The sequence below is a fragment of the Mustela nigripes genome, chromosome 6 (assembly GCF_022355385.1).
Source record: "Mustela nigripes isolate SB6536 chromosome 6, MUSNIG.SB6536, whole genome shotgun sequence".
Classification (NCBI taxonomy): Eukaryota; Metazoa; Chordata; class Mammalia; order Carnivora; family Mustelidae; genus Mustela; species Mustela nigripes.
This window is the reverse complement of record NC_081562.1, coordinates 77,663,505-77,682,359: the sequence shown is the minus strand read 5'-3', so window position 1 is coordinate 77,682,359 and position 18,855 is coordinate 77,663,505. Positions and strand designations below refer to the sequence as shown.

At 39.6% G+C, this 18,855-nt stretch overlaps 1 non-coding gene across 1 annotated transcript; it reads left to right on the top strand.

The window, feature by feature from the left end:
- Positions 1–1,815: 1,815 nt before the first annotated feature.
- On the top strand, positions 1,816–1,979 carry LOC132021055 (U1 spliceosomal RNA). The gene has a single exon (XR_009405233.1). It is a non-coding gene; the product is annotated as a U1 spliceosomal RNA (small nuclear RNA).
- Positions 1,980–18,855: the final 16,876 nt, after the last annotated feature.

Below are 18,855 nucleotides of genomic sequence, written 5' to 3'. Positions count from 1 at the left end.
CCTAGGTAAAATCAGACAAAAATGACCTCGGATGGGCTTGGACTTTTACCGATGAAGAAGTCAGTGGTAATGCTGGGCTCTGAATGAGTGAAGGTGTTTGCAAACTACCACACAGTCTTTATGGGTATTGTGTGAAAAGAGGATAAGAAAACTCTCTACACGCTAATGTATCAGGAGCACCACCCTCGAACTTGAAGGACATGATGGGCAAGTATATTGGAATAGACAGAGAGAGATAAATGGTTATGTTTTAAAAAATGAGCTTGTAATATCCTCAGCTAATTCTGCCCATACTTGCTTATCATTCAAAGATTAACATAAAAGTGTAAAAATTTTTACAAAGCTTAAAAATCATTAGATATAGTTTATTCGAGCAATAATCCCCTCAGAATTGGTTATTACCACTATTAATGACTTGCTAGTTAGAGTGTTAATGGCCCATAGCAAAAAACTGCTGGTAATGACTGATTTCAAAGGGATTATTGCTTAATTAATGGCACTCTACCTATCCTTAGTCATTTTTGTAAGTATCATTTTTATTGCCTATTTTAAGACCCTGAACCTTAGTTTATTACGTTTGGAAGAATGTCACCAAGGCAGATAAAATAGATAATAATTTTCTGATTGTGGTTAGCTTTGCGGTGTGTGGGCATTTCACTAAGTTATTTCATATTTTGCTATCCCTTGCTAATAAAATGTCACTTGTGACTTCTTAGGTGGGTTACAAGAATATAACTTAAAAATTTATGTACTCGGTTTTGGAAGAAAAGAGTCCAAAATATTTCTGAATTAGGGGACATATTTTTGCACATTTCTAATTTGGATTGGGTAAAAAATGGGAAATATAAGGCTGAGATAAGATGAAATATTTTCCTTTGAGAACCTTCTCAGTCTATGCAGAGAAAGTTAGGCAGGATTTTGGTTTCAGCTTAGCCTCTAAGGGCTATCCACTTTTGATTTTCTGAATCTCACCCTCATTATTCATACAGTTAGATTATTGAACTGGATTGCTTCATAGCTGTTAAATTCTATAATCAGAAATCACAGTTTCCAAAAGAGAAAACATTAACATTTGCATTATAGCTATAGAAAATCCTTTTCCAGTAAACCCCGTGGGATAACCAAATGATTCTTTAAATTAAACATGGTCCCTTTGAATACTGCTTGAAGGAAATAGGTCATCATCTAGGGTTTTGGAAATGAAAGTATTTTCATTATGACAGAGCTAAGCTTTATGGACTTTAATCCAGCTCAATTTCTAACCAGCTGTGTGAATTGGGGCAGTTCTAGCACCTAAAGTGGGCCAACATCATGAGTTTTCTGATGTGATAAAAGTGATGAAACTTGACATTAATCAAATCACAGGACAATGACAACAAAAATTTATTGAAATATGTTTTTCCACAAAAGTTGCTTAAGTTGTTGAAAGTTTATCAAGTTCCTATATCTTATGGTTCATGTTGCATAATTTCGAAATATGCCTTGTTAAGACTTGACTCTGAAAGTCTGTATATAATCTTCTGTTACTGGTTCTCAAAGTGTGATCTGGGGACCCTGGGAGTCCTAAGACTCTTTCAGGGGGTCTATGAAGTGAAAGCTATTTTTTATAATAATGCTAAGATGTTATATGCCTTTTTTATTCTTGTTCTGTCACAAGAGTACAGTGGAATTTTCCTGAGGTTTCAGGGCACATGACACTATTTTGTAGTGACATGTACTGATATTTGGAAGATCTGCAGAACTAAGTGAATTAAGATTTTTCTGAATAACAATGGATAATATTGCAAAATTATGCATGGATAGAGGATTTATTTCATACTAACCTGGCAGGGGAGATACTATGATCACGAAGGTGGTTTTCCTAAGGTGAGGATTATCCATTGTACTCTGGATGTGCTGACCCCTGCGATTTTCCCAAATGTGGGAAACTCAATTGCATAACTTGTGGTAGCAGGGAATTGTGTTTGCGCTTCCCCCCTATAAAAAAGTATTCATTTTTCTTAAAAAAAATTCTTTCAAAGTGGAAGAAAGACCAATGGATTTTAATGTAGCAGAATATGAAAAGTTTATTGATATGGTTTCAGATTTCACTTAGCAACTAGCCTTTGAGAAACTACTACTTGTTGAGTTTTGGCATAGTATCAAAGAAGAATATCACAATTATCTGAAAAAAATTCTTTTAAAACCCTTCTTTTCCAACTACATATGTATGAGTCTAGATTTTCTTCAAATACTTAAGTTAAAATAACATAGCAATAGACTGTAAGCAAAAAGAGATATAAAAATCCAGCTGTGTTCTAATTGAGCCAGACATTAAAATGATTTAAAAAATGTAAAATAATGCTCCTTCTGTCACAAAAATATTTTTGTTTGAGAGAACATTGTAATTGTTTTCATAAAACAACATTTATTTTAATAGTTAATGGATCTATGTTATCTCAAAATAAGCTAATGAATGAAGAATTTAAGACTTTTAATTTTAATTTCTAATATGGTAAATGTTAACAAAAAATTTCACATAAATAAATTCTTTGTGGTCCTCAATAATTTTTACCTGTGTATAAGGATCCTGAGACCAAAAGTTTTGAGAATTGCTGTTCTAACTCAATTATATTTCTAAAGACCTTTTTGCTGTCATTGTGAACTTTTAAGAAAATATACTCCAGGCCCTGAAGACAATTTCCAAGAAGAGCTTCTGAAAATGTGTTGAGATATGGCTCATCAATAGAATGAATGTTTGGCTTTCCAAGACAGAGATTTAAATGAGTAAACCTTATTTCGATAGAGAATTCTGATATGATAGATATTCTGATATGATATGATAGAGAATTCTGGTATGTTTAACGAAAGAATCATCCTTGTAGTGTATAGATCAGGTCTTTTGGGTTGTCACTGGAAAGTGAGAAGAAGTAGCATATATGAAAGAACGATAAACAGGCTCAACTGAAAATAAAGGAAACAGACAGAAGTGATGTGCTATTGTTACTTCCAGAAACCTGTATGATAAGTCCTCAGACCTGAACCTTGTGCTTTTGGAGTCCTTAGCCCTCACTTGGAGTCCTTAGCCCTGCATTGGTATTGTGGGCAGAAGAGGTTCCTGGTACTTCATTTGGAAGGGATGTGATTTTGAGAATGCACCACAGCAGTCTGTGCACATGTTGGGGGAGGTCATTGAGAGGATGTGACTGCCAGTTGACCCATGAGCTGGACCTGGGTAATCAGAGGTTCCTTACCCACCTCCTGTCCATGGAGTATGCATTCTGCTTGCCTTCCTCACTCCCGGAAGCTGCTCCAAGGGCATAGCCTTGAGATAGTGATGTGTCATTGAGGTTGTCTGGACAGCGTAGGTGACTGAACCCAGTTAAGCCCTCTGTATAAACTTTAAAGATTCTGGCAGGCAGGTGTGGAGATCTCCTCTTCTTGTGGCTGCCCAAGACAAGCCTGCCCTTGCTTATTAAACACGCCACACACCAATCTGGAGTGGTCCTCCTCTTTCTTTGGTCTCTCCCTGCCCTGCATGTTTAGGGTCCAGTTTGCAAATCAACACACATGGTAGGATTTTCAGTATAAGTTAATCTTCATCTCTCTCAGAGCAAAGTAGATAGGAGAGTGCTCCACCAGAAAAAAGCATGACACTCACTTGTTTTCTTTTCCCTTTAAGATACTGACTCATCAGCACACTTGAATACAGGACAGTAGCTCCAAACTGGGACTAAATGAATATGAAGGAAACTTTGTGAAGATCTTTACTACCTTGATATTAAAATCTGCTTCTGGAAAGAGAAAGGAAGGTGGAGTGGGAAGTTTGCTTTTTTACTTTCAGCCTGTGTATAATTATAAATGATGAAAAAGAAGATCAAGTTCATCATTTATCACACAAAACATTCATGGCTAGAATCCTGTAGAGAGATTTATCTCCTTTTTCTGTGTTTTGGGATTTAAACAGAGTGAGGAAGTGATTAAACAATGTAAGAAATTCATGCTAAGATACTGATCACATAATGTAGTGTGTTACTCCTCTGTAGAGTGTTTGCATTTTAAAAGGGGACAGAGGTGGGCATCCAACTAAAGTAAGCAATCTGGAAATTTTTTTTTTTTAAATAAAGGAGTGGATATTTGTAAAGTGCTAAGCAAAGATTGGACACTACTTTTCATAGTACACGATAGAGGGAAGAGATGAGTACTAAAACATTAATATAATGAAAAATGGAAAAACAATAAAACAAAAAAGCCTTAGAATAAAATCAGTAACCTTCCCCATGTATTTGTAGCTGATTCTAAATTGTCCTCTATCTTTATAGGTATTTCCTTTCATACCCTAACCCATTGTTCAAACCTGGCTGTGCATCAGAACTATTAGGGGAGCATTTAAATTTTTTATTGGAAAATAATGCGTTTTTTAAAAAAGATTTTATTTATTTATTTGTCAGAGACAGAGGGAGAGAGAGCAAGCGAGCACGGGCAGACAAAGAGGCAGGCAGAGGCAGAGGGAGAAGCAGGCTCCCCACCGAGCAAGGAGCCCAATGTGGGACTCGATCCCAGGACCCTGGGATCATGACCCGAGCCGAAGGCAGCTGCTTAACCAACTGAGCCACCCAGGCATCCCGAAAATAATGCATTTTTAAAAATTTAATTTAATTTAATTTTTTAGTGTTTCAAGATTCATTGTTTATGCACCACACCCAGTGCTCCGTGCAATACGTGCCCTCATGGTAAAAAAATGTTCATGTGATTGAGAATAGCATTAAGTAAAATGTGAAATTCTGCCATCCTTATTCCATTCCCCAGGGGTGTTTACCTTTACTTAAACCACCCTTCCTTCCTTCCTTCCTTCCCTCCTTCCTTCCTTCCTCAAATATTTATTAAGTACCTACTATATACCAGACACTGTTTCAATTGTGGAGACACAATGAAAAGATTTCTGCCTAATGGGACTTACTATAACTTTGGAAATAAATGAAAAGATATAATCAGATAGAAAGTAGAAAGTATGAATAGTTACAGAAAAGTAGAAGAGCTTAATGGGCATGAAGTGACTGTGGATAGAGGGAGCTAATTAAGCTAGAACCTTGAAAAGTTTCAGGTTTTTTTTTTCCATAGTGTTTGCTGCCATAATTCTGGATGCTAATAATGCTTTGTTTCTTAATTTCTCACCTTTAGTCATTACCAACTGATGCCTCATCATGAAAGTTGAGGTATTTAGCTCTACTATAGTTCCCTACTCTAGCATACCTCTTCCAAGTTTTGCTAGTTATATTAGACTTTTGTCCTTTAGTTGTTTGCCTTTTTTATCTTGAAATCTCCTTTCATATTTTCACAATTTGGACAGTCTCTTTTGACTCTGTCAGCATCATAAAAACTCAAGTACCTGGGGTATACTCTAGAAGTGCAAAGTAAGTTTATCCGAGGGATTTTTTTTTTTTTAATTTAGGATTTGGAAATCTATATTTAAAAACAGAAGCTCTCAGAAGATTCTAATGATTATCTGTTTCGAAGCCATCGCCCCGGGCTACATCTTCTCTTGCCCTGGAAATTGAGTCGATTGCTTCTCCACGTTCTAACTCAGTGCTTCTTTAGATTTGTGCATGCCGTACAGTTCATAGATATGCAACCCAGATCAGTGTTTACAATGCATTTAAAATCCTTAAGCTATGTATTTAAGATACATTTTTACCTCAAATGAAGACACATGCACACACACACACATTAAACTTTTTTTGTTTGTTTTGCTTTAAGTAAAGAGATACATAAGATGTAAGATACATAGTTTAGTACGGTCCTGTTTAGGGTGAGGCGCCTTATGGGTAAGAAGGAAAATACACAGAAATAATGGAAAGTTGGTTCTCAGAATAGCTGAAAACTTTTGACAGTAGGGGCAGCAAGGAGCGCTCCTCAAATAGCAATATTGTCAGTCAGGGCTTTTAGTTCAATCACAGAAGGACTCTATTGATTTTGCACAGAAAAAGAATTTATTAAAACAATTTGCAGTGGCTCACACAATCACATGGAAAGCTGGGCATTAAGGTGAGAGACTGGGCAGCAGCTAAGAATGTTCTCTAGAATCACACAGCAGAGCTGATCTTGTCAGGACAGAGGCAAAGTACTGCTAATGTTTGGCTCCCCCAGTGCCGGTGGCAATGCTGCCATTATTTACCCCAGGAAGCCCCTGTTACTGCCTGTAACTGCCACTTCCAAAGAGGTTCCTCCAGTTCTGTCTTATTCACATCACCAGCTGTAGATATAGTCCATGCAGGTATGTCTGCTGAGCTGAACTTGGGTCTCTTCCCACATCCAACCACAAGAAAGGCTGAGAAGGCAAAGACCCAGCATTATCATCTTCTCTAGTGGGATTACAAGGGGGACAATTCTCCAAATAGAAGATTCAAGGTGCAGGGTGGTCGGATGTCCACTGTGGGAACTTGGGCTAAAGGGGAACCCAAGGAAGTAGTGTGATGACTGTGAGTGCAATATATCACATATATCATGAAGGCTGCTAAAATTCGAGTGCTTGAAAGTTTACCTTGAGCCCCAGAAGGTTGAGAACTTCTTCTTTAATCCGTATACCTAGCCATATCTTCTCCTCAAGGTCAAGTTGTAAAAATCAGCACCTGGAAGGAGGGACTGTGCCTTCTCTTGGTCTGCTGTATCACTCACATGGCATTTGTCAAAGTACAAAACCCCAAAAACTACCTTGTATGTGGATAGTGTGTGTGTGTGTGTGTGTGTGTGTGTGTGTGTGTGTATGGTAGGGAAGGTTGGGCCTATACACTTATTTTCTTCAAAAACAGACCTCAAATAGAACAGAAGATCTGGCAGGAAAGAATCATGTCTTCTTCAGAAGATTGTATGAGTTTTTTATGGCTACCATTAAAAAGTACCACAGACTGGGTAGCTTAAACACCAGAAAGTTGTTTTCTCAAAATCTGAAGGCTATAAGTTCAAGATCCATATGTTTCCAAGATCCATGTGTTGGTACATTTTTTTCCCCCCTGAGGCCTCTCTCCTTGGCTTGCAGATGACCACCTTCTTGCTACGTCCTCATATAATCTTTCCTTTCTGTGCACATCCAGTATCACTCTGTGTCCTAATCTCCTTTTCTCATAAAGACAGCTGGTTGGATGAGGGCTCATTCGTATGGCTTCATTTAACCTTAATTACCTCTTTAAAGACTGTCCTGCAAATAGAGTCCCATCCTGAGGTGGTTAGGGTTTCAACGTGAATTTAGTGGGGAAGAGACTAGAACACAATTTAGCCCCTAACACAGAGTAGCACTGAAGGAATAATTGGGATGATCTGGTCTGAACCTTTTATTATGCAAAGCCAGCATTTGTTCACTCATATGGCCACAACTGGTCTGGTTCTTCTCTCTGGAACTAACTCTGGCCCACTCTTTTGGCGGGGAGGGTGTCGTCCTTAACATCACACATGTGCATCGCATTCTCCATAAGGGGATTTGTCAGTGAAAAGCACGTGATCCTCTTGGAGCAATGAGATGCAAAGAGACATATCCAGAAATTAGAAAGAGGCAGGTGCTCTCTCTCCAGATACTGCAAGCATCGAGGATGACATGAGCCAAACCAGGGGTCACCATGTGGTGCCCGAGAATGAAGCTAACAGGGCACAAGGCAGTGCCAAGTCATGGAAGATCTTGGTGACCATTGTTCAGGTTCTTGCCCAAAACTGAACCCGCTGGAATGGTGCCTGGGCTTCTCAACAGCGAGCCTCCTTTCCCGCTTTAGCTTCTTAGAGTTGGGTTTTCTGTCATTTTTCCGAGCCCATTTTCCAAGGTTTCTGAAGCCTGTTCCTCCTGTTTTATGATGCAAACACTTTCATTTTAGAGATGGATAAAGAGAGACGTGAGGAAATCAGATGTCCAAGAACCCACAGCGGGGACACCTGGCTTTTCAGTCCTTCCCTGATTCCACATCTCTGAATACCTGCACACAGTTCCTTGCTCATTAACACTCAGTTTACATTTGTTCAATGAACAAAAGAACACATTTTAATCTTAATTTAAAGATTTCCACTTAGTTCTTTTCAAAAAGGAAGATACTGCCACACCACTGATATCTGTATATTTCTAACATAGCAAAAGTGATCTCTGAACATACTCCTTATCAAGATAGGGAGAGCTCATGTTAATGCTAAAGTAGGCCGATTTTGAGTCCACCTTGGTGAGATGGTTTCATTAGGTAGGCACCTTCTACTCCCCTGTGTATTCCATGCGAATTAATAACCCTCAGCCTGTGCTTTCCCTCGGTGTTGCCAGGATCCTGAAGCCTGTGTGTCCTATCCCTGGGTCCACACCTTACACTTGCACAAGTGGTTAACTGCAGAGAGAGCTTGTTTCTCCTAAGTGGGGCAGTAGCATTATTTCTTAGGAGGACTTATCCAGTCTGAATGTATCCACTTTTCAAATATCTGCTATATGTATATTACTTGCTCATTAATAATAATAATAAAAAAGAATGTAGATGATCCTGGTTTAGAAGAAGATGCTAGTTTAGAAAAATTTTAAAAACTAGACCATCACCAGAAATGATGGAGAATTAGGAGGGGTTGTTATATTTTTGTAAAACCCTTTTTCCCCAAAAGGAGCACAGAGAGAGGTTAAAGAATTCAGAAATCATCAATAGGTCTGCTGTTTTAGTCTTATGAATAAGTCTAACAATTTGCTGTCTCGTATATGGTCTTATCAGTCTACCTGCCCTCCAAGGAGATAAAATAAATGAAATCAGCATTCTTTTCAACTCCCTTGGCATAAATTATTACTTACTTTAAGCAAGATGACTGATGATTTCTAAAGCTCTTTTAATTATATGCTACACTGATTAGTGGCTGAAGGGAAGTCCTTTTAGAGCAATGAACTGAGGTTATTTCAGGAATACTTGCTTAGTGGGGGGGGGGGTGAGGTGGGTGAAGATAGGTATACCCTACTCAAAGAACAACGAACATGTGAAAAGTCTATACACTCTATTAGTAAGGACCACCTGTACTCCAATAAATAATTGAAACTTGGCAAAAATTTTTCCAGATAAATTTTTTCCCCCACCATTATCGGGAATGACTTTAGAAGGAAGGCTCAAAGGAGGATTATTCAAATATTAGGCACTTTAAGCACAGAAATATCCTCTGGCCTCCTGTTGAGAAATAAACTAATAGATTTAGTATGAGGGATTTTCAATACAACCAGCACTTTTCCCCAGTAGAAGCATGAAAATGGGCTTCAGAAAGAACACAGTGAGGATTTGAATTATTTTGATAATTAAGACCTCTAAGAGGGATTTTCTTGGAAATGAAGGTAGGATATGGTTTTTGAAATCATATTTTCTCTAGAGAATGATCTGCTTTAAATTTTTTTTTTAATTGGATAGAATGGACTTGTTTTTGAGGATTTCTTATCTTCTTAAAATGTGTACCTTTGGGGTGCCTGGGTGGCTCAGTGGGTTGAGTCCTCTGCCTTTGGCTAGGGTCATGATCTCAGGGTCCTGGGATTGATCCCTGCATCAGGCTCTCTGCTCAGTGGGGAGCCTGCTCCCCCCCCCCCCCACTGCTCTGCCTACTTGTGATCTCTGTCTGTCAAACAAACAAACAAAAAATGTGTACCCTTTATTCATAGAAGGGGTTTCAGTCTTCCTGAAGGCAGGACAATGGTAGAGTGTATAGTAGGAAGAAGTAGAAATCATATAGGTTTCTGAGTACAATTAATTTTGTGTTATCAGGATAACAGAACTTCTGCTGTGAGAAAAATAGGGGCTAAGTGCCTTGCTGGAATTCTAAAGGTTTCCTCACAAGATTCTGGCCACCCTGATTATTCAATCAAATTCTAACCTAGGTACTATTGAGAAGGAATTAAGGTTACTAATCAGCTGATCTAGAAATAAGGAGATTATCCTGGATTACCTGGGTGGGCCTGGTATAACCACAGCGCAAGAGGAAGATAAAAAGGCAGGAGGAGTGTTCCCCTTTCTCCGCATCCTCGCCAGCATCTATCATTTCCTGACTTGTCCACAATAGCCAAACTATGGAAAGAACCTAGATGTCCATCAACAGATGAATGGATCAAGAAGATGTGGTATATATACACAATGGAATACTATGCAGCCATCAAAAGAAATGAAATCTTGCCATTTGCGACAACATGGATGGAACTAGAGCGTATCATGCTTAGCGAAATAAGTCAAGCAGAGAAAGACAACTATCATATGATCTCCCTGATATGAGGAAGTGGAGATGCAACATGGGGGCTTAAGTGGGTACGAGAAGAATAAATGAAACAAGATGGGATTGGGAGGGAGACAAACCATAAGTGACTCTTAATCTCACAAAACAAACTGAGGGTTGCTGGGGGGAGGGGGTTTGGGAGAAGGGGGTGGGATTATGGACATTGGGGAGGGTATGTGCTTGGGTGAGTGCTGTGAAGTGTGTAAACTTGGTGATTCACAGACCTGTACCCCTGGGGATAAAAATATATGTTTATAAAAAAAAAGGCAGGAGGGAACTTTCGGAGATGATGGATAGGTTTATGGCATAGATTGTGGTGATGGCTTCATGGGTACACATGCATACATTATGCATGTACAACATTTTGTTTATCGAGGTGGGTAGACAGAGAAGGAAAGAAACTAGAAGAGTTAGATATGGTGGGAAAAGAAGTAGCAGAGGAATGATGCAGAAGAGGGGGTGTTCCAGAGGTGATAAGTGTGAGATGGGTTTGACCTTGACCTTTGAAGATGGAGAACCTGGGCCAAGAGCTAAGGAATGTGGGCAGTCTCTAGAAGCTGAGGAAGACCCTTCTCCTGCTTCAACAAACAGCAAGCAAATGGTGGCTTCATTCCTACAGCAACATGGAGCTGAATTCTGCCAACATTATGAATGATCTTGAGGCCTCCAGAAAGGAACAAATCCAGTTGATATCTTGGTTTTTGGCTTTGTGATACCCTGAGCAGGAACTAGTGTAGTCAATCTGCACCTCTGGCCCACAGATACCGTGAGATAATAAAATTGTGTTGTCTTAAGCCACTAAGTTTGTGACGACATGTGGCAGCAACAGAAAATGAATACAAATGCGAAGGAACTTCATACTATGAAATTAATTCCCCTCTCTTAGTACATTGGAGATGCTCAAGGAATGTCCTGAAAGCATTCTGATTGAACAAAGCCTAAAACAAACCCACACAGAAGCAGAGTGGTAAAGCTAGGCTTTCTGTGTATCTTTGGGAAGAAAAAGTTTTATCTACTTAGTGAGAAAAAGTATATTTAAGAAAAGCTCATTTTTCTCCAAAGATAGTACTTCCCAAATGGAGATGGTGATTATTATTTCGGAAACAACAACAGAAATAAGTCCTCTCTCCCCATTTCTTCTAGTCTACGCGGCACTCATGGTTTGTTTGTCAGAAACAGCCTCCTAGTGTGACTCTGCATCCTGGAACAGATTGATGAAAAGATTTTTTTGAGTCTTAGATTTGAATCATGACTTGGCAGCTTATTGGCTTAGTGGGTTTGGGAAGTGTAGCTTTTCCATGTCTTGGCTCTTTTCATGGGTGAGGTGATGAGAACAGATTTTCACCTGCACAGCAGTGTTGAAATAACAGAAAGAAATGTGTGCTTTCAAACAGTGCTTGTTGCAGAGTAGCCTTTCATAGAATGATAGTGATACTTTTTTTGTATAAGTGAGCCTTCTTTTTTTTTTTTTTTGACAACTGAATCTTACTCTAGATTATAGTCAATTTAAATTGTATGTTGTGAAGAATACTTCTCAAATAACCCATACTGATCATTCCTCCCCACTCTCATTTGTAATTGAGGAGTTTCTTCCAATATTTGGTAGTGACTCTAGTTGCCCCACTTTGATTAGAAACTTCCAAGCAGGAACCATAAGGCACACAGTGGACTCCCAATAAGCAAATGCTGGTAGTTCTAAAACGTTAGCAATGTAGTTTTCACTTGGCTTTGCTCTGAATGTCTGTGGGCAAAGGTGCTTTATTTTTCCTGCACCAGGTATGCCAGAAAGTGTAAAGAAAATAATCCATCCCTGTTGGACGTACAGCTAAGTCTCCAAGCTACAGTGCCAGCAATCTCAAGAGAGAGAGACTCATCTTGAAAGAGCACCAGCATAATTTTGCAGGCTTGTGAGATTTGGCTTGTTCAGATAAGTTGTAGATAAGCATCTGCACTTTTGGTGGCCTATCCAAATCCAATCCACACAGCCGGCCTAGAGAACGTCATCCATCACCAGGCTGGCACCAGTGTGAATTTGTCCGGACGGGGATTTATTGCAGCAAATAACCCTTCTTTTCTGTAAAATGATTTGTTTCAAATCCAGGCATCTTTACTCCTACTGAAAACTCCGGTGGCGAGACACACAGCGTTCTGACTTTTCGTTGTGCATTTTAATTGAGCTCCCTCTCAATCATTGACTTACATGTTCCAGTGCCTTGCAGAGGAGATAAGAGGGAAAATCTGATTCACCCTTAGGGAGGATTTCATAAGGAAATTGGAAGTTTCTTTAGAATTATTGATCAGGACCTGTCCTGTGCATAATTATACTCAAATGTTTTCTTTTCCTTGTTTTTGCATTCACAGGACATTTCTTTCTTACTCCTCTCATTTCTTTATCCTTTTGTGAAGTTTCATTATTTCATGACTTGTCAGTGGCATTTTATCTTTCTTGATTTGTAAAGCGTCTTTGGAAATGTATTCTGTATAATCTCAGTGTTTCTATCTTCAGTTCCCCTTTATCATTTCATCACTGCTGATGGGCAGCCTGCACCGGCTGTTCTCCCAGGAGGTCAGTGGACATTTGGATCTTCAAGTGGGTGTATGGAGAATCTGTGGGTTCTGGGGCTTGAGGCCCTGGAGAGGAGCATCTTTGCCAAGGGATACTTGGTACTTTGTTTTTTGAAGCTACTGGGTGCTCCCTCCCCCTTTTTTCTTTTAGTTTTGAATCTGGAGTGTATAGTATTGCTGTCACAGATTAACTGCAGACTTGATGGCTTAAAATACCATAGTTTTGGAGGTTGGAAGTCCAAGTTAGTTTCATTGGACTGAAAGTAAGGTGTTGATAGGTTCATGCTCCTTCTGGAAGAACTAGGAGAGAAACTTTCTTTGCCTCTTCCAGCTTCTGGTGGCTGCTGGCACTCCTTGCCTCATGGCCACATCACTCCAGTCTGCCTCGGGTCACACTGCCTCCTCCTCCTCTGTCTATAGTCAAACCTCCCTCTGTCTTACAAGGACACATATAATGGCATTTAGGGGCCATGAAGACAGTCTTCCCATACCAAGATTCTTAACTAAATGCATCTACAGAGAACCTTTCTTTGTTATATAAGGTAACATTCACATGTCCCAGGGATGAGGACCTGGATCTTTTCTGGGTCCATTACTCAACCTATCATAGAGTGATAAAAAATCCCAACACTTCCTTTTCAGTTATCTAAGTGCAAGACAGTGACTCTCATTTTCTTTTGTATCCATCCGAAGTATTACTGATTCACATATGGAAGAGACCAACAGACAGGCTGATCAATTACATGAGCAAACACGTAGAAAAATGAATGAAAGTTTTGTTGTACCTACCATGCACATGTCAGACCCATGGCCAATGTTTTTCTCTGCACTTGGCTTGATGGCTCTTTCTTTCTCCCCTTTCCTCATTCTTCCATTTCACGGTCCTCTGTTCATCAGCCTCCATCAATTCTCTCTCCCTTCTTTCCTTCTTTCTTTTGTTCCCTCCCTCCCTCGGTGTCTCCCTCCCACCCTCCCTTCCTTCCTTCTCCAAAGTATATTTTGACCCAGTGTATAGAACAGTTGGATGGAAATATCTGTGTTTCTGGTTGCTACTGGTTGTTTTCATGGCTAATTTAGATTATTGGCATATTCAGCTAGGGAAACATAAATAAACCCAGAGGCCAACCGAATGAATTAAATATGAAAAATTTGGTCAGCCACCTAGAAGTATCCACATTTTTGAAGGGCTTATTGGGTTAAAAAAAAAACAAAGCAAAACACCAAAACCTCTCCAGGTGATTGTTTGGAATTTTCATTCTTCAAGGTGTTTGGCATATAGCTTTCAATTTGCCCTTGTGGATTCTCCATTGATGATGATGAATAGGACAATTTCTGAAACTCAAATTAAAAGTAAACAGAGTAGGCTTCTCATGTGTAACCAATGAGTTGTAGCCAATTAGGACATCAGGACATTCATGTCCTTCAGTGTTACTAGGTGCAATCACGTGGTGTGAGGTCAGGAGATAGCAATAGGATCAGGCTATTAGTATTAAATATTACTGATTTAAATGTGGAGTACTACACCCCGCTCTCAACTATCCATGCTAATCGGGAGACAGGAGGCAGGGAGTAATGAAAATCAGAAGGATAATAGTGATATAAAAAACGCATCCCCAACTATTGCTTTGAATATCCTCTATTCAAAGATTTAGCAAGTAGTAGAACCAAAAGTTCCAGAGGAGTATGTGTGCAACAGGGAAGTGTTCTGTGATTTTCCTTGCCTGGGGATGTTTCCTGTTTTACTTTCAGGGCTGTTTTTACTCACTGGTAGCAGTGACATGTTAGTTAAGATGCCATCCTAATAGTCAACAGGGTCACTTATTTAGTTCCTTTAAGATCTTTACTCAAGCACAGATTCTCCTAGTTATGCTGGTTCCAGGGACTTCTGAGTGTTCCTGTCTCACTTTGACCCCTGCTGAGATGAAGAGCCCTGGTTGGTTCCGACTGTTAATTTCGGGAAGTGAGGAGAGGCAGATTCTTTGGTCTCTTGGGCATTCTGAAAGTTTTGTCAATGTCTCTCTAAACATGTTTTGCCTGATATGCTACCTGTTTTCATCATAAAGCTTTGAATCTATGATTAAATACCACAAATTTGCTTTTGAACTCTGAGTTTGTGTTCAGTATTTCTAAGCAGCTTATGAGCCTCTGGTTAAGCTTTCAGTTTCCCAGATCTTATTTTGTATGTTTCTGTGAACACTCTAAAGGCATTCCTCATCCAAATTCTACTCTCATATCACAATTCACCTCAAGTATTTCTTGAAGCCATATTCAGTCTCTCACAATGGAGAAGAGTTTCCTTCTCTGATGGTCGTTTTGCCCTACCATTTCATTGTTGATTAGTACAAAGGACCTTCTTAGAAAATCTCTCTCACATTTTATTGCAATCAGGTAGTCTCTCTTTCATTGTTGTTTTAGTGTTTTACATTTGTGTAGCAGGCTGCATTAATAGGAATTCAATGCCCAGAGCAAAGGGTATTATCTTGCCTTTGGCTCAACTGGTTAATTCATTCCTGGAGCGTTAGGTTTAGTTTGGGTCCTTTCTGAAGGATGCTGATGAGCTAGAGCATGCACTAAGGATGGTGACCAGGAAGGCACTGAGTCTGCAAACTATAAGGAGAGCCATCGAAAGATCTGAGATAATTTAGCCCAGAGCAGCAACACCCAAAGTGTCTTCCCATGGAATGATAGTTCCCCAACAATTCCTGTTAACTTATGTTATTGTTTGTTCAATTATTCATCTTCCATACTAGATTCTAAGCTCTGGGATGGCAAGAATCATATCTGTTTTGTCTCCTATAGTGTTTCCAGCATGTATCCCAATGCCTGGTGCAAAATAGATGTTAATGAATATTTGTTGAATGGGTGAATGAATAGACAAATTTTCCATTGAACCATAAATCTGTGTGATGTTAATAGGGTGAAATGGGGAGAAATTAGATTTCTGCAGTCAAATAAGCTTGAAAAATAAGCTTAGATGGGTTTCCTTACTACTGGAAATCTCAGAACTTTCCCAAAAAAGCATGTTTTCAAGACAATATTAGGATATTTTCTAATTTCTATTTCCTCAGCATATCTCACCATGGAATGCTTGTCCCCCCCACCCTCCACGAAGCATCTGAGAGAATTGCTGCCAATAAAAAGGACAGGGTCTATGATAGAGGCTTTAAATACTTGAAGCGCTGTTGTTTGTAAAGGAAGACACAAAAGAACCAGTGAGTAGAAATTTATTAGGGTGCATTCTTTGATTTAGCATAAAGATCTTGTTAAAAATCAGAGCATTACAAACATGCAGTAGACAGGCTCCTGAGGTAGTGAATTACCTGTTCTTGTTTAAGCAGCTTTAAGCAGAAGCTGGGCACTCACAGGGAGAGTTGCAGGAGCTGAATTATCCATCAGCTGAAAGATTGTGTTAGGTGACCTCCAAAGTCCTTCGAAAGCCAAAGTTAAAGTTTTCTGTGGTTTCTCTCTCTCTTGTTTGCAAGTTCTTTGCCAAGAAGGCCTTGTCCTCTCTTTCACACACGTATCTCCTCGCTCAGCGCTTTGTTTCAGAGTAGACATTTAATAAGCATTTGCATATTATTTGATTGGTCTGTAGGTTTTTACAGAATTCAAAATATTGTAATGGAGACATATTGGCTATATCATGGAAAACTTCTGTATGCAAACTAGTTTTCTTCTAATTAGAAAGGAGACATTAATAGGAAGCCTGTCTTGTGGAAATCGGCAGAAATGTACAATGTTAGGGGATGGTATAATTGCTGATGCTATCTCACTGTATTTTTTCCTCTGCAGCCCCAAACCCAGAATCATCAGTCCATTTTACCTGCGATCCTTGACTCATAACAAATGAGTTGTAATCATTTGAATGAATTTGTTGTGAAATTTGAAAGCATATTGAATGATTCAGGCATCATAAGCTAATTATCTGCAACTGTTCGATTGAATTTAGAGGGATATTCTTTTATCTGGCTTTTGCTGTTTATGTGTCTGTTATTTTACTTGCCATCTGGCCCAACGATAACACATTGGGAAGTTAGGATGTATACGGAGGCTGAGTTCTTTGGTGTCAAACTCAGGCTAGTGCTGTGTTCCTCAGACATTTTAATATTACTGCTCTTACTTCAGGTTTCCACTCTGTTTTCTGCTGCTGTGTCTATCTAGCGATTCATTTTTATTAAAGCATCCAGGGTTGGTTTCTGTCGTATGCTACAAAATGAACAACAATTAACACCATGTGTTTGGATGAAGAACTAGGACAGCGAGGGTATAAGGAATAAGAGCCTAGAGCGGCGCTGTGTAGCAGAAATACAACACAGCCACATATGTAATTTAGAAACTTCTAGCAGGCATGGTAAAAAAAAAAAAAAAAAAAAAAAAAAAAGGAAGAAAAAAGAAGAAAGCAGTTGGAGCTAATTTTAATAGTATATTAAATTTAGCTTAATATATCCCAAATTGTATCATTGCAACATATAATCACCTTGCAAAATGATTGATGAGATGGTTACATTTTTAAAATCTGAGCAGCTAAAATCCAGCATGTTACCATTATAGCATGTCTCAGATCATATGCTAACTTTTCATTGGAGGCAATTGATCTCACTTCAGATTTTAGAAAAGCTACAGTAAAAAAGTAGATTCAGTTAACTAAGCTGTTCCAAACATACTAAAAAGGTATTCAATAACCAAATTGAATACAAAAATTAATTAGCATTCAGTCCCTCCATCACACCAGCCATATTTCAAAGCGACCCTATTGGACTCCATAGACACAGAGCCTCACATTTAGCTGATTCTCTAATAAGCGGAAAACATAGAGCTCTCCATAACCCCAGGTTTCTTTCACCTTCCTCCCTTCCTCTCTTCCAAAACCTCACCCTTCCATGCTTTGCTGTATAGATCAGGACCCGGGCAGAAACATGGAATACCTGGGGAGGTACAAGATATTGCAAACAGATAGGATTTCATACAGAATGTTCATTACACAGGTGTTAACAGGTTGAAGGAGCAGAGAGAAAATACTGAAATAGTAACAGCAAACAGCTACCATCCTGGGAACTGAGGGAAAGTAAAGATCTAAAATCACCAGAAACAAGGGGCCTGGAAGAGAAGCCCCGTCCAGATGGCATTCTGATTTCGAACAAGCCACCTGGATGCTCCTGCACCTATAAGGGAGCGTGCCGAGGCTGGTCTGGGGGCTGTAGCCAAAGTCGGGTGCTGGTGCCCATCTGCACTGCTAGCGTGACCTGACAGCAGGACGAATGGGACGGAAGAAGTCTTCCTACCTCCTCCCACCTTCTGTGTCCAGTCTCGTACTTCACCTGTCCTGATGGAAGCCAGTTTGCAGAATTCCATCTTTAGCTTCACAAGCAGAGGACAGAGGGTAGACTGAATGTGGAGGAAACAAACAAACAAACAAACAAACAGGGAAATAACTGGCATTGGCAAGTTGAAATGCTTGCCCTTCCTTCTGCACAAGCACTCCTTAACTTAACCTGGATGGCTCCCTCGGCCCGGCCATTGGTCCTGGCTGTGGTCTTGCCATTGGCTTTGGTGGTACCTAGTTAGAGCCCTTCGGAAGAAGGACCTCTTGGGTTTATCTGAGTTTTGAAAGCAGCTCTAGCTAACTAGGTCTAGACTAAAGTAAGTCCAGGGCTCAGCTCAGTTTGAAATGGCTTCGAACTGGCCTGCTATGAATGAGTTTGGGCTTCATTAAGGGAATATTTTTGCTCTGCCAGAACTTGGATGGCCAACTTTACTTGCAGGGGCAGCTTTATTGCTGCAAACGGTACCAGACGCCCAGTCACTACGTTCCATGGCCTCTGTGGATTTTGCTACACTTTCCTACAGATGGGTACAGAAGGAATGCTAAATCTCCATTTGCTCCTTTTATGGTTGAGCAAACTCACATTTCCTTCTCTCCAAAAATGGGTGTTAAGTGAACATACTTGTGTCTTTCTTCCTGAAGCTTGTGATTAAGCAGAGCACCGTAAAGAGATCTGTAACGTCTCTCTTGTTCTCGAAGGGTGAGATTCTAGCACGGTTGCGTTTTCTGGAAGGGAGATAAAT